Consider the following 16324-nt stretch of genomic DNA (forward strand, 5'->3'; position numbering starts at 1 on the left):
GTTCCCAACTTGCAACTGTGCGGCTCTTACACAATCCCAGGAAGCCATTTATTCATGATAGTAATTCCTGACATTGACATAGCCCTTTACATTTTGTAAAAATATTCCCTGTATCATTGTATATCTTATACTCACACATCTGATGGAGATCAGACAAGAAAATTACCCCAATTATATAGATTAAGGAACATTTTTAGAGGGGTTACATGACTCAGCCAAAGTTATAAAGCTGGGAAATTCATGATCCAGAACTAAAATGTAGGAGGCAGTGAATGAAGGAAGCTACTGTATATAGTTGCTACACACTTTTTTTTTTCCTGTTCAGCCAACTAAGTGACATCTACGCTGGGATTATGAGGGCACAGTATTACTTAGTGGTGTAAAACTTGGATTTTGATACTTATTCACCAGGTGGCCCTGGAAGAGTCACTGACCAGCTCTGTGCCTGAATTTCTTCATCTATAAAATGTAGATACATAACAAAACTGCCTACTTTGACTCATTGTAAGAACTATCCACTATGGAGAACAGTGTGCAGATTCCTTTAAAAACTGGAAATAGAACTGCCATATGACTCAGCAATCCCACTCCTGGGCATAAACACCGAAGAAACCAGAATTGAAAGAGACACGTGTACCCCAATTTTCATCGCAGCACTGTTTATAATAACCAGGACATGGGAACAACCTAGATGTCCATCAGCAGATGAATGGATAAGAAAGCTGTGGTACATATACACAATGGAGTATTACTTAGCAATTAAAAAGAATACATTTGAATCAGTTCTAGTGAGGTGATGTCCATGTGTAGAGTCTTCTCTTGTGTTGTTGGAAGAGGGTGTTTGCTATGACCAGTGCGTTCTCTTGGCAAAACTCTATTAGCCTTTGCCCTGCTTCATTTTGTGCTCCAAGGCCAAATTTGCCTTTTACTCCAGGTGTTTCTTGACTTCCTACTTTTGCATTCCAGTCCCCTATAATGAAAAGGACATCGTTTTTTGGGTGTTAGTTCTAAAAGGACTGAAAGATGATGCTGTGAAAGTGCTGCACTCAATATGCCAGCAAATTTGGAAAACTTCAGCAATGGCCACAGGACTGGAAAAGATCAGTCTTCATTCCAATCCCAAATAAAGGGAATGCCAAAGAATGCTCAAACTACCGCACAATTGCACTCATCTCACACGCTAGTAAAGTCATGCTCAAAATTCTCCTAGCTAGGCTTCAGCAATATGTGAATCGTGAACTTCCAGATGTTCAAGCAGGTTTTAGAAAAGGCAGAGGCACCAGAGATCAAATTGCCAACATCCGCTGGATCATGGAGAAAGCAAGAGAGTTCCAGAAAAACATCTATTTCTGCTTCATTGACTATGCCAAAGCCTTTGACTGTGTGGATCACAATAAACTGTGGAAAATTCTGAAAGAGATGGGAATACCAGACCACCTGACCTGCCTCTTGAGAAACCTGTATGCAGGTCAGGAAGCAACAGTTAGACCTGGACATGGAACAACAGACTGGTTCCAAATAGGAAAAGGAGTACGTCAAGGCTGTGTATTGTCACCCTGCTTATTTAACTTATATGCAGAGTACATCATGAGGAACGCTGGGCTGGAAGAAGCACAAGCTGGAATCAAGATTGCCGGGAGAAATATCAATAACCTCAGATATGCAGATGACACCACCCTTATGGCAGAAAGTGAGGAGGAACTCAAAAGCCTCTTGATGAAAGTGAAAGAGGAGAGTGAAAAGGTTGGCTTGAAGCTCAACATTCAGAAAACAAAGATCATGGCATCTGGTCCCATCACTTCATGGGAAATAGATGGGGAAACAGTGGAAACAGTGTCAGGCTTTATTTTTTTGGGCTCCAAAATGACTGCCGATGGGCATTGCAGCCATGAAATTAAAAGACGTTTCTTCCTTCGAAGGAAAGTTATGACCAACCTAGACAGCATATTAAAAAGCAGAGACATTACTTTGCCAACCAAGGTCCATCTACTCAAGGCTCTGGTTTTTCCCGTGGTCATGTATGGATGTGAGAGTTGGACTGTGAAGAAAGCTGATCGCCGAAGTATTGATGCTTTTGCACTGTGGTGGTGGAGAAGACTCTTGAGAGTCCCTTGGACTGCAAGAAGATCAAACCAGTCCATTCTAAAGGAGATCAATCCTGGGTGTTCATTGGAAGGACTGATGCTAAAGCTGAAACTCCAATACTTTGGCCACCTCATGCGACGAGTTGACTCACTGGAAAAGAGTCTGATGCTCAGAGGAATTGCGGGTAGGAGGAGAAGGGGACGACAGAGAATGAGATGGCTGGGTGGCATCATCAACTCGATGGACATGAGTTTGAGTCAACCCCAGGAGTTGGTGATGGACAGGGAGGCCTGGTGTGCTGTGGTTCATGGGGTCGCAAAGAGTCAGACACAACTGAGCAACTGAACTGATCTGAACTAGTGAGGTGGATGAAACTGGAGCCTATTATACAGAGTGAAGTAACCCAGAAAGAAAAACACCAATACACATATTAATGCATATATATGGAATTTAGAAAGATGATGATGATAACCCTGTATGGGAGACAGCAAAAGAGACACAGATGCATAGAAAAGTCTTTTGGACTCTGTGGAAGAGGGCGAGGGTTAGATGATTTGGTAGAATGGCATGTATATTTTCATATGTGAAACGAATTGCCAGTCCAGGTTCGATGCATGAGACAGGGTGCTCGGGGCTGGTGCGCTGGGATGACCCAGAGGGATGGAATGGGGAGGGCGGTGGGAGGGGGATTCAGGATGGAGAACACATGTACACCCGGAGCGGATTCATGTCAATGTATGGCAAAACCAATACAATAATGTAAAGTAATGACTATGACTGAGCGACTTCACTTTCACTTTTTACTTTCACACATTGGAGAAGGAAATGGCAATCCACTCCAATGTTCTTGCCTGGAGAACCCCAGGGACGGGGGAGCCTGGTGGGCTTCCATCTATGGTGTCACACAGAGTCGGATAAGACTGAAGTGACTTAGCAGAAGCAGCAGCAGCAGCAGCAGCAATTAGCCTCCAATTAAAATAAATTAACTTATATTAAAGAAAAAAAGATAAATGGTGAGGGTCCAAACAAATGCTAGCCAGGGGCAACATGTTATGAGCCAAATAATTGATTTCCTAGTGGTCCTGTTAAAAAAAGTAAAAATAAATAGACGATGTTAATTTTAATATAAAAAAGAACTCTTCTATGAGATAACTCATATATAGCAGTTATGAGTTCAGGGCATTTAGCACAGTGCTTTGCATCCTGGAAGAATTCCATACCTATCAACTATTCTATTTTAAAATACTCAAGATATGGCTCTTGTTCACAAGTACAAATACAAAGTAGATCTTTGTGAGGCTGTGGAGCCTGCCAAGGTTATTTTGTAATAGATGCTTTGATACAGAGCAAATTTATTCATAAGGAAGAGGAGCCCAAAGATGGAAAACACGATCGCAAAAAGTGATTTGAGAGGCCATTCAGTTCAGTTCAGTCACACAGTTGTGTCCGAATCTTTGTGACACCATGCACTGTAGCACCCCAGGCTTCCCTGTCCATCACCAACTCCCGGAGCTTGCTCAAACTCATGTCCATTATTGAGTCGGCGATGCCATCCAAGCATATCATCCTCTGTCGTCCCCTTCTCCTCCTGCCACCAATCTTTCCCAGCATCAGGGTCTTTCCCAAAGAGTCAGTTCTTCACATCAGGTGGCCAAAGTATTAGAGTTTCAGCTTCAGCATCAGTCCTCCCAATGAATATTCAGGACTGAATAGTTTGCAGTAATCCCTTTTGCGTTGTCTGCTGTCCCTGGGGCCACTGGAGGGCGAAGCGACAATGGGTTTGCCTGTTTTCATCCCTATCAAAAAGTGGCTTTACCAGCTCCAGCCTGAACTGTCGTGCCACCCTTCAGAGCTGGCACCTTTCCAGTGGGTCAACATACTTCCTCCCTCTCCCTAAATGTAGATGTCAGCCAGAGACACCTACTCCTGTCTCCCCAAAAGGTAGAAGGGTGCAGGGAGACAGGCCCATTGGGAAAATGGAGGGGGAGGAACCAGGTGGGAATGGGGACAGGTATGGTACAGTGACAGGAAGACTGAAAAACAAATGAATGCTGCCTCCTCTGGATACAGCCAGTTGGAAGGGGAAACCAACTCTAAAGAACTCAGCGGGCAGGGGTTGGCCAACACTGTGACTGTACTAAATGCCACTGAACTGTTCACTTTCAAATGGTCACTTGCAGGAACTTTGCTGGTGGTTAAGACTCTGTACTCCCAATGCAGAGGGCACGGGTTTGATCCCTGGTCAGGGAACTAAGATCCCACAGGTTGCACAGCAGGGCCAAAGAAGACGGTTAATTACATGTTACATGGATTTGACTTCAATAGAAAAAAGAATCCATGGCACCACAGTCCCAGAGAGAATTTTTGCAGACGTGGGCCCTAACCTGGGGTTCAAAGAGCCTCGAACAGGCAATGAATGCCTATTTGTGTCTCTCCTGTAAACTGCCCTCTCTGGGCTGCCCATTCATGTGGTGATAGGGTATGCGTGTGTATGACTGTGTGTGTGATTTCTCAAAGCAGCTCCTATGACTCTTGACTGCAGGAATTTTCACAAATAACACTTAACCCTTGTTAAACTCCCATTCTAAGCCCATCTTTAATCCTCACAGCAATCCCCAGAGGTAGGGACTATTATCATACCCATTTTACAGATGGGAGAATGGAGCCCCAGGAAGGTTCAGGAGTTGCTACAAAGTCACCTAGTAAGTGAAGTGTACAGGCTCAAACCCAAAGCCAGGCACTGAAGCTCTCCACTTCCTGCACCGAACACCTACACTCTGTCAGGTTCAGAACAGTATAAAGTATGTTTATACATATGGGTCTTCCCTGGTGGCTCAGACAGTAAAGAATCTGCCTGCAATGCAGGAGACCTGGGTTCGATCCCTGGGTAGGGAAGATCTTCTGGAGAAAGAAATGGCAACACGCTCCAGTATTCTTGCCTGGAGAATCCCATGGACAGAGAAGCCTGGTGGGCTACAGTCCATGGAGTCGCAAAGAGTCGGTCATGACTGAGCGACTAACACACGTATGTCTATACATTGAAGAAACTCAGTAAATCCCCATCAAATGAATGCCTCGCTTCCATCTATTAAGCTCCTGCTCAGCTCTATATCTCATTTGATGTTCAGAGCCCTATGAATGTAATGCTATCATCAGCCCCACTTTACAGATGAGGCACCTAAAGCTCAGAGATGTTAAATAACTTGCTCAAGTTTATACAGTTCTTCGATGGCAACACTGAACCAAACTCAGACCTGTCAGCCAGGTCTTTCTCAATTGTCTCCCAGAAACTTCTCTGGGGCTGCCTGCTCAGTAAAGCCCAGCTGGATCCTTCTGTGCACCCATGTTAGTTGGCCTTGATTTGGATGTAAACAGGGGAGATACAAATAACAGACTGGCCTCTAATTCGATGCATGGAAAACATGATCACAGCAGGCAGGCAGAGGGGAAGGGCACTGCCATGGGGGAAAGGAGGGAGGCAAGGCCTGGAAAACTCTGATGGAGGCAGGAGTTATTCTCCATCTGCTCCCACCAAGGGAGAGACATTTTGGCTCCTCTTACAGCAAAAGCAGAAAACTCCAAGCATGCCACAGTCAGCATGAAACGAGAATCTTCCTTGGACATCTGACTCTAAGAAATGAGTCTCCACGCTAGAGGAGGCAGCCAGGTTCAGGCAGCCTGTACCCTGACACCTCATCAGAATTATGCTGCTCTCTGCCGGAGCCTCAGCTAGGCCCCAGCTGCCACCCACCAGGAGGGGTGAACTTCCCCTGTGACCCGTACTGTGGGCTGTTTTGCTTCATACCCCCCTTCCATGTGCTGCCAGCATTTGTGTCAGCTTCTTCCGTTGGGCGCTCCGTTCTGTTCTGGGGATCAGAATGACTCTCACAGGGCCAAACCACATGGCTCACAGGGTGATGCCATAGTCCAGGGGTCAAGATGGATGGACTACCTACCCACAGAACTCTGCGGGCCCACCTGACTTCACTTAGAGCAGCAGACCCAACCTTTTTGGCACCAGGGACCTGTTTCATGGAAGATAATTTTTTCCATGGACTGGGGGTGGGGGGAACAGTTTCTGGATGATTCAAGTACATTACATATGACATTGGTGGTGCAGTTTCTTTCTATTATTATTACATCAGCTCTATTTCAGATCATCAGGGGTTAGATCCCAGAGCTTGGGATTCTCCTACACTGCTGAGCCCAGAGGAGATGGTTCCAAAAAACGTGTTGATTGTTTGACAGGTAGATGGCAGGGTGATTCAGTCCTAGAGCTTTGCTATTCCAGGTGTGGCCCATGGACCAGAGGCACTGGCATCACCAGAGAGTCTATTAAAAATGCAGAATCTCAGGCCTCAGCTCAGACTTTCTGAATCAGAAACAGTTTTCAACCAGACTACCAGGAGATTTACATGGACATTAAAGAGAGAGATGAACTGGTGTTGGACAGTGACTCAGAAAGGCTTGCATTGTAACCGCTGGTTACTAGGTACTCATTCTCTGTTTTTCTGAATCCAATAGTTTCTAAATGTTGTACATTATTTCATCTGGGGTACTTTTTAGAATTTATTTTATTTGGAAATCATTTAAAAACTAACAGAAGAGTTCTAAGAATAGTACAAGGAACCCTTGTCAGCAGGGTAAGCCCTCACCCAGATTTGCCAAATGTTAGCATTTTGCCATTATTTGCTGTATTTATCCCTTGCTATGTTTCTACATGGTATTTCCCCCTTCAATCCATTCACCTAAATTGCAGACATCATGTTCTTCACTCATAAATCCTTTAGCATGAATTTCCTAAGAATAAGAACATCCTCAGATAACCACAATCTGGTTATCAAGTTCAGAAGTCTTAACGTTGATACAGCAATATCATCTAATACACAGTCCATATTCAAATGTGGTCAATCAGCTCAGTGATGTCCTTTATGGCAATTCTGGTTTTCGTCTGGAGAGCTTTTACAGTGCCAATGTCATGGTCCTATCCCCACACGGATTAAGAGCGATTCTCTGAGCGAGGGGCTTGTGCCTATAATAAATGTTTATTGGAGTATAATTGCTTTGCAGTGCTGTGTTCGTTTCTGCTGTACAACAATATGAAGCAGCTACATGTACACAGAAACCCTCCCTCGAGAACCCCCTCCCACCTCCCCATACCCCAGCCATGTAGGTCACCACAGCACTGAGCTGAGCTCCCTGCGCTATGCGATTTTAGGCTTTCCAGGAGAGTCCAACGTGCAGCCAGGGCTAAGAACCTGTGTGCCATAGGCTTTTTCTGTGGTCCCTAGAGATCACAGGGGTAGGAGCCGTTGCTGAAAGAGTGACCCTGGGGTACACTTTGTCTAAGCCCCATGTCTCCTTTAATCTGAGTTCTGCCATCAGTCATTGCCGATAAGGTTCTTGGACCTTTCTTCACTTCTTCTGATGCCACCACCCTGATGGGAACAAAACAGTTATTTTTCCATGCTGCTAGTTCCCCTACAGCCACTTGGCCCCATCCTTCTTTCTTTTAAGAAATGAAGCCTTGAATGGTATCTGCTTTGGGCTGTGTTCTCCACAAAGCTGCGTCTAACAAGTTGGCTACAACACCTGGAATTACAGAAGAGCAAGGGCAGGTGGTGGGAAAGAATGCTAGAGATGCAGCAAATCAATGAAGGAGAGGGCCAAATTTCTCTTTGGGCTGGCCACAAAGTTTCTCCAGAGTTCAAAGACTGCTTGATTAGAAGTACTGCTGCTACTGCTGCTAAGTCACTTCAGTCGTGTCCGACTATGTGTGACCCCATAGACGGAAGCCCACCAGGCTCCCCCTTCCCTGGGATTCTCCAGGCAAGAACACTGGAGTGTAGGCAGTTCTCAAATTACCTTGGTTTGGAAAGCAAGCCGCTGAGGTGAGCAGATGTAGCAATCCGCAGCTAGAGTGGACACAGAAGTGATGTACAGATGGGGAGCAATTGCAAAACTCTAGCTAATCCCGGAAGCCAGCAGGCTTTTGCATTTCCTGAAAGAATTTGGGTCAATCTATTTGGTAGGTTTAATTGGTTCAATGGATCTCTTCTGTTTCCAGGCATGAGCAGATGAAGGGGAAGCCTGGCATGTCTGTGAGGGAGTTCCTGTTATTTAGTTGGCTGGGTCACCCATTTCCCCAGCCTTGAAATAGCACGGCCACCATCACCTCCACCCGTCCTCCCACCCAAACATCTGTGCCACTGCAGCCAAAGAAACTCGGTTTTCTTTGAAATGGCTCCGTCAGAGGAGGCTGAGTCCAAGTTTGTATGTGTCGGTGAATATATTCTGGAAGAAAGGTGAAGGCACAAAGTAGATCATTTGGCTTCAAAGCAGCTTTGCCAATGCCTGACAAATTGACTTGCTTTTAGGATGTATTGACATTCTTTAATATTTGAGAGAACTAGTCTACTCAGATGGATGATTTTAACAGATATATCTTTGCAGTTAGTCAATGACAAAATATTCGTGAGTGGCTCATGTCTTTCCTCTTCACAGGAACTCAATAATGTGCCAAATGAGATCATTCCCCCTGGCCCAGGACTTGAGCACATTTTGTATTGTTCTCATCCTGACTGGGATTCCCTGGTGACTCAGCTGGTAAAGAATCAGCCTGCAATCAGGGAGACCTGGGTTCGATCCCTGGGTTGGGAAGATTCCCTGGAGAATGGCTACCCACTCTAGTATTCTGGCCTGGAGAATTCCATGGACTGTATAATCCATGGGGTCACAAAGAGTCAAACACAACTGAGTGATTTTCACTTCACTGACTGGGAACTAAAGAATACTCAACTTATTGCCAGAGTCCAAATGGAGGGCACCCCGTATTACTAGATAACTGTTGGAAAATTCCTCAATTAGGACCCCGTGTACACTGTCATCGCCATTTCTCACATCTCCCTCATCAGAGGACTCCTTGTCTGATTACAGATTTTGGTCCCTGCCAGTAAGACAGAATGTGCTTAAATTGATCAAAGATGTGTGAATTGCACATATCTCAAATTTTCATACAAAAAGGCCAGCTTTGGGAAATGTTTTCATAGAGCATATTTCACATAGCTTAATTCAAGCTAGCAAAGGGATTATCTTTTATATTAGAACGATTAAAACTCGGTTAATATTTTCTCCAACCATGAATTTTCACTTTCTGGTTACTTAATATGTATATTAAATATATACATTGTATGCCTCCCCTGGAGAAGTAAATGGCAACCCAACCAGTATCCCTGCCTGGAGAATTCCATCGGCAGAGGAGCCTGGTGGGCTATAGTCCATGGGGTCACAAAGAGTTGGACATGACTAAGTGACTAATACTTTTACTTTCACTGCATAGCTAGAAATGAACCAACACTAAACAAACTTCAAAAGAGCACAAGGCTTGTCCTTCCAAAACTAGTATCTCCCACATATTTTTGAAATACCATGGAACATCCTGAAGCCTAGGCCTATACCTGAACTCAAAACTATCTTCAACCCCACCATTTTCTTGGTGTCTCATTCCCATAGGATCTTATTTGCTACTAGAAAATCACTGAATTCATAGGCTCAGTTTAGTTAAAAATTGCAGAGAAATGATTAATGATATGAGCATTTTGGCATGCAAAATTAACAGTGGGAAAATAAGCTTCTTTCGTGAAGTTCCACAGTTACTCCTGAATAAGACATGTTGTCATTTTCAAAAAGTAATGTGCTATTTTTCTGTAACTTAAAACATCCAACAACAAATGTGTAAAAGAACTAAGACCACATGCATCTCAGGAAAGTCTTTGTTTCTAATCTCAAACTTATTAAGATTCTACAAAGGGATAGCCATCAGGGCAAAAGAAATCCGTCATCAATAACAGGGTTAAGATTGCATATCAGTTCAGTTCAGTTCAGTCGCTCAGTCATGTCCAACTCTCTGCGACCCCATGAATCACAGCAGGCCAGGCCTCCCTGTCCATCACCAACTCCCAGAGTTCACTCAAACTCATGTCCACGGAGTCGGTGATGCCATCCAGCCATCTGATTCTTGGTCGTCCCTGTCTCCTCCCGCCCCCAACCTTTCCCAGCATCAGAGTCTTTTCCAGTCAGCTCGTCGCATGAGGTGGCCAAAGTATTGCAGTTTCAGCTTCAGCATCAGTCCTTCCAATGAACACCCAGGACTGATCTCCTTTAGAATGGACTGGTTGGATCTCCTTGCAGTCCAAGGGACTCTCAAGAGTCTTCTCCACCACCACAGTGCAAAAGCATCAATTCTTCGGCGATCAGCTTTCTTCACAGTCCAACTCTCACATCCATACATGACCATGGGAAAAACAATAGCCTTGACTAAACGGACCTTGGTTGGCAAAGTAATGTCTCTGCTTTTTAATATGCTATCTAGGTTGGTCATAACTTTCCTTCCAAGGAGAAGGTGTCTTTTAATTTCATGGCTGCAATCAGCATCCGCAGTGATTTTGAAGCACCAAAAAATAAAGCCTGACACTGTTTCCACTGTTTCCTCATCTATTTCCCATGAAGTGATGGGACCAGATGCCATGATCTTCGTTTTCTGAATGTTGAGCTTCAAGCCAACCTTTTCACTCTCCTCTTTCACTTTCATCAAGAAGCCTTTGTGTTCCTCTTCACTTTCTGCCATAAGGGTGGTGTCATCTGCATATCTGAGGTTATTGATATTTCTCCCAGCAATCTTGATTCCAGCTTGTGCTTCTTCCAGCCCAGCGTACCTCATGATGTACTCTGCATATAAGTTAAATAAGCAGGGTGACAATATACAGCCTTGACGTACTCCTTTTCCTATTTGGAACCAGTCTGTTGTTCCATGTACAGTTCTGACTGTTGCTTTTTGACCTGCATACAGGTTTCTCAAGAGGCAGGTCAGGTGGTCTGGTATTCCCATCTCGTTCAGAATGTTCCACAGTTTATTGTGATCCACACAGTCAAAGGCTTTGGCATAGTCAATGAAGCAGAAATAAATGTTTTTCTGGAACTCTCTTGCTTTCTCCATGATCCCGCGGATGTTGGCAATTTGATCTTTGGTGCCTCTGCCTTTTCTAAAACCTGCGTGAACATCCGGGAGTTCACGGTTCACATATTGCTAAAGCCTGACTTGGAGAATTTTGAGCATGACTTTACTAGCGTGTGAGATGAGTGCAATTGTGCGGTAGTTTGAGCATTCTTTGGAGTTGCCTTTCTTTGGGATTGGAATGAAGACTGACCTTTTCCAGTCCTGTGGCCACTGCTGAGTTTTCCAAATTTGCTGACATATTGAGTGCAGCACTTTCACAGCATCATCTTTCAAGATTTGAAATAGTTCAACTGGAATTCCATCACCTCCACTAGCTTTGTTCATAGTGATGCTTTCTAAGGCCCACTTAGGCTTCACATTCCAAGATGTCTGGCTGTAGGTCAGTGATCACATTATCGTGACTATCCTGGTCGTGAAGATCTTTTTTGTACAGTTCTTCTGTGTATTCTTGCCACCTCTTCTTAATATCTTCTGCTTCTGTTGATGCATAGCATTTCTGTCCTTTATCGAGCCCATCTTTGCATGAAATGTTCCCTTGGAATCTCTAATTTTCCTGAAGAGATCTCTTGTTTTTCCTATTCTGTTGTTTTCTTCTATTTCTTTGCACTGATCGCTGAGGAAGGCTTTCTTATCTCTCCTTGCTATTCTTTGGAACTCTGCATTCAGATGCTTATATCTCTCCTTTTCTCCTTTGCTTTTTGCTTCTCTTCTTTTCACAGCTATTTGTAAGGCCTCCTCAGACAACCATTTTGCTTTTTTGCATTTCTTTCCCATGGGGATGGTCTTGGTCCCTGTCTCCTGTACAATGTAATGAACCTCCATCCATAGTTCATCAGTCACTCTATCTATCAGATCTAGTCCCTTAAATCTATTTCTCACTTCCACTGTATAATCATAAGGGATTTGATTTAGGTCGTATCTGAATGGTCTAGTGGTTTTCCCTACTTTCTTCAATTTAAGTCTGAATTTGGCAATAAGGAGTTCATGATCTGAGCCACAGTCAGCTCCTGGTCTTGTGTTGGCTAACTGTATACAGCTTCTCCGTCTTTGCCTGCAAAGAATATAATCAATCTGATTTTGGGGTTGACCATCTGGTGATGTCCATGTGTAGAGTCTTCTCCTGTGTTGGTGGAAGAGGGTGTTTGCTATGACCAGTGCGTTCTCTTGACAAAACTCTATTAGCCTTTGCCCTGCTTCATTCCGTGCTCCAAGGCCAAATTTGCCTATTACTCCAGGTGTTTCTTGACTTCCTACTTTTGCATTCCAGTCCCCTCTAATGAAAAGGACATCTTTTTTTGGGTGTTAGTTCTAAAAGGTCTTGCAGGTCTTCATAGAACCATTCAACTTCGGCTTCTTCAGCGTTACTGGTTGGGGCATAGGCCTGGATTACTGTAATATTGAATTGTTTGCCTTGAAAATGAACAGAAATCATTCTGTCCTTTTAAAGATTGCATCCAAGTACTGCATTTCGGACTCTTGTTGATCACGATGGCTACTCCATTTCTTCTAAGGGATTCCTGAGCACAGTAGTAGATATAATGGTCATCTGAGTCAAATTCACCCATTTCAGTCCATTTAATTCACTGATTCCTAGAATGTCTGTGTTCACTCTTGCCATCTCCTGTTTGACCACTTCCAATTTGCCTTGATTCATGGACCTAACATTCCAGGTTCCTATGCAATATTGCTCTTTACAGCACCGGACCTTGCTTCTATCACCGGTCACATCCACAACTGGGTATTGGTTTTGCTTTTGCTCCATCCCTTCATTCCTTCTAGAGTTATTTCTCCACTGATCTCCAGTAGCATACTGGGCACCTATCAACCTGGGGAATTCCTCATTCAGTATCCTATCATTTTGCCCTTTGATACTGTTCATGGGGTTCTCAAGGCAAGTATACTGAAGTGGTTTGCCATTCCCTTCTCCAGTGGACCACTGGCTGTGGTCCATGTGATCAGATCGACCAGTTTCCTGTGATTATGATTTCAGTGTGTCTGCCCTCTGATGCCCCCTCGCAATACCTACCATCTTATTTGGGTTTCTCTTACCTTGGGCATGGGATATCTCTTCACAGCTGCTCCAGGAAAGCGCAGCCCCTGCACCTTACCTTGGACGAGGGGTATCTCCTCAAGGCCGCCCCTCCTGACCTTGAACGTGGAGTAGCTCCTCTGGCCCTCCTGCACCCGTGCAGCCACCGCCTATTGGACGTGGGGTAGCTCCTCTGGGCTGCCGGCCCTGGCCTCAGGCATGGGGTAACTCCTCACGGTCGCGCCTCTGCGTGGTCAGTTGCGCCAGGGCTGGCGTCTCTCGCGTCTGTGCCGCTGGGGCCGGCGTCTCTCATGTCTGCATATAAAAAATAAAAAAAAAAAACCCAACGTTGTAAATCAGCTATGTGCTGTGCTTAATCCCTCAGTCATGTCCAACTCTTTGCGACCCCATGGACTGTATTTCAACTTTAAAAAAGAAGATTGCATGTAAAATACATAAAAGAATATATATTTTGAGGATGTGGCTAAAAACTCACCATGTCCACTTTAAACACTGCATTGACTAATAACAAGATATAATTCTGGGCATGATTTTCTCAATGTCGGTTCCACAGAGTCTCAGATTTCTTATAATAGTGACAAAAATAAAAAACATAGAATAAGTTAGTGTTCTTTCTGATTCCATGTATGTTTAGTTAATTGAGTTCTTTTTCTCTCTGTTTTCTCTCCATAGCCATTAGTGATTACATGATATATTTGGCTTCTTTGCTCATCTCTACCTAAATTGAGGATAAAATATAAATTCCATAAGGACAAGGAATTTTTTTACCACTGTATCTCCAGTGCCTGAAACACGCTGACACACAGTAGGTGCTTAACAAACATCTGATGTATGAAAGAGGATACCACTATATTAAGAGAGAGAACAAACACAGATTCTATTATAATGGAACAACATAAATGGAGATGAATGATTGATAAAAATGCCATTGTTGTTTGTATCTATATTTGAATATGCATTTATATGCCCTTATGTGAAAGAGCAATGCAGAGTTAATTTTCTCCCATTTCAAATAATGACTAATATTTATATTGATAAAGCTAGTACACCGTGAAGTATAATAATATTTTGCCTCATTTTCAATGTTTTTTAGTTTATATTGCTATCTTTGTTTTCTGTGAAAGTTTGTTTTCTTTTAAAAAATTTTTATTGGAGGAGCACAGGAAGATGGCAGAGGAATAGAACGGGGCGACCACTTTCTCCCCCACAAAATCAGTGAAAGAACATTTGAACGCTGAGTGAATCCCACAAAACAACTTCTGAATACCGGCAGAGGACATGAGGCACTCAGAAAAGCAGCCCATAGTCGTCAAAAGGAGGTAGGAAATAGTATAAAAGATAAAAAGAGAGACACAAGAGGGAGGGATGGAGCTCCGTCCCAGAAAGGGAGGCTTAAAAAAAAAAATAAAGAGAAGTTTCCAAACACCTGAAAACACTGATGAGTAGAACCTCAGAGGGCCACATAACTGGGAGACAAAAGACATAAATAATTAAAACTCACAGACTAAGTGCCCAGAGGAAACTCTCAGTGGAGAAGCAGCGCGGACGTCCGCGCCCCTCACTAGCAGGTGGGGGCTGGGCAGGGAGGCGTGGGCTGCGGCGCTTAGAGGGAGAACCGGGCTTGAACGCCCCAGGGCAAACTGAGGGTGCAAACTTAAGATACCAAAGCAGAAGCTGCAGCTAAAAGGTGAAAAGGTTAGGAAAAGCCTGCGAAAAGCCCCAACCCAGGACTCCGCCAGCCCCGCCCACAGAACAGGGCGCTGAGCGGAGCGAGCGGGCAGTGGGCGGCCCAGCCCCCAGCCCCCGCCGACGCCGGTGGGGAGGGCAGCCAGCGCCAGGGCGGGGGCAGCCGTGGCCCCAGAGAGGCTTCCTGTGCCAAGCTGCAAGCAGGCTCCCTTGCTGGCTAGGACTTCTCGGGTTCGGGCTGGTCGATATGCGCCTGAGAAACTGTGCCAGTTGTACTCCCAGAAAACCGAGAGGCAGGGACCGGGAAGGTGATAAGTCGCAGCGACCACGCTAGCCAAACGCCTGGTCACCTGAGCTGTTTGGACCGGGGAAGGCACAAAACGCAGGCCCAGCCAAGTCTGCGCCTTTGTGGAGTACCCGAGGACCTGAACCTGAGCCGCTCAGACCTGGGAAGTGCATGCAACCCAGCACCAGCCACAGACAGCTCTCAGCAGAGCAACCTAAAGCCTAAGCAGCATAAACAGGGAAAGCACTCACGCCTCAAGCGGGAGCATTCCCAGTGTAGCCGAGACACTGCGAGCACTCCCCACAGATGCCAGGGATATTTGTTAGCTGCGTTCCTGCCCCCCACAGCAGGACTGAACAGGTGAGCCGGGGGGAAAAAAAAGTGTCCACCTCCGCATCCTGGTGTCAGGACAGGAATTAGACACTGAGGAGACCAGAAAACAGCAGAGCTTTTTCAACAGAAAGAACTGCCTTGGAAGTAACAGAGGGAGAAGCCTTGAGCCTACTGCAAGAATAAGACTGAAAAACAAAGGCAGAGGCTTAAGTCCAAATCCTGAGAACAACAGAGATCTCCTGTTCCAGAGAACATTAATTGATAGGTACTCATCAAATGGCTCCATACATACACTGAAACCAGACACCACCCAAGGGTCAACAAGTTTCAGTGAAAGACATACTATGCAAACTATCCAGCAACACAGGCGAATAGCACTGAGCTTCAATATACAAGCTGCCTAAAGCCACTCCAAACCCACTGACATCTCAGACTCATTACTGGACACTTCATTGCACTCCAGAGAGAAGAAATCCAGCTCCACCCACCAGAACATCGACACAAGCTTCCCTAACCAGTGAACCTTGACAAGTCACCCATCGAACCCCACACACAACGAGGTAACTACATAATAAAGAGAACTCCACAAACTGCCAGAAGACGGAAAGGCCACCCCAAACACAGCAATATAAGCAAGATGAAGAGGCAGAGAAATACCCAGCAAGTAAAGGAACAGGATTAATGCCCACCAACACAAACAAAAGAGGAAGATATAGGGAACCTACCTGATAAAGTATTTCAAATTTTAATTGTGAAAATGATTCAAAATCTGGAAAGCAAAATGGAGCTACAGACAAACTGGAGAAAAGGATTGAGAAGATGCAATAAATGTTTAATAAGGAATTAGAGGAAATAAAAAAGAGTCAAT

Source organism: Moschus berezovskii, chromosome X (genome assembly GCF_049115385.1).
Source record: "Moschus berezovskii isolate FMDL1 chromosome X, NW_MosBer_1.0, whole genome shotgun sequence".
Classification (NCBI taxonomy): Eukaryota; Metazoa; Chordata; class Mammalia; order Artiodactyla; family Moschidae; genus Moschus; species Moschus berezovskii.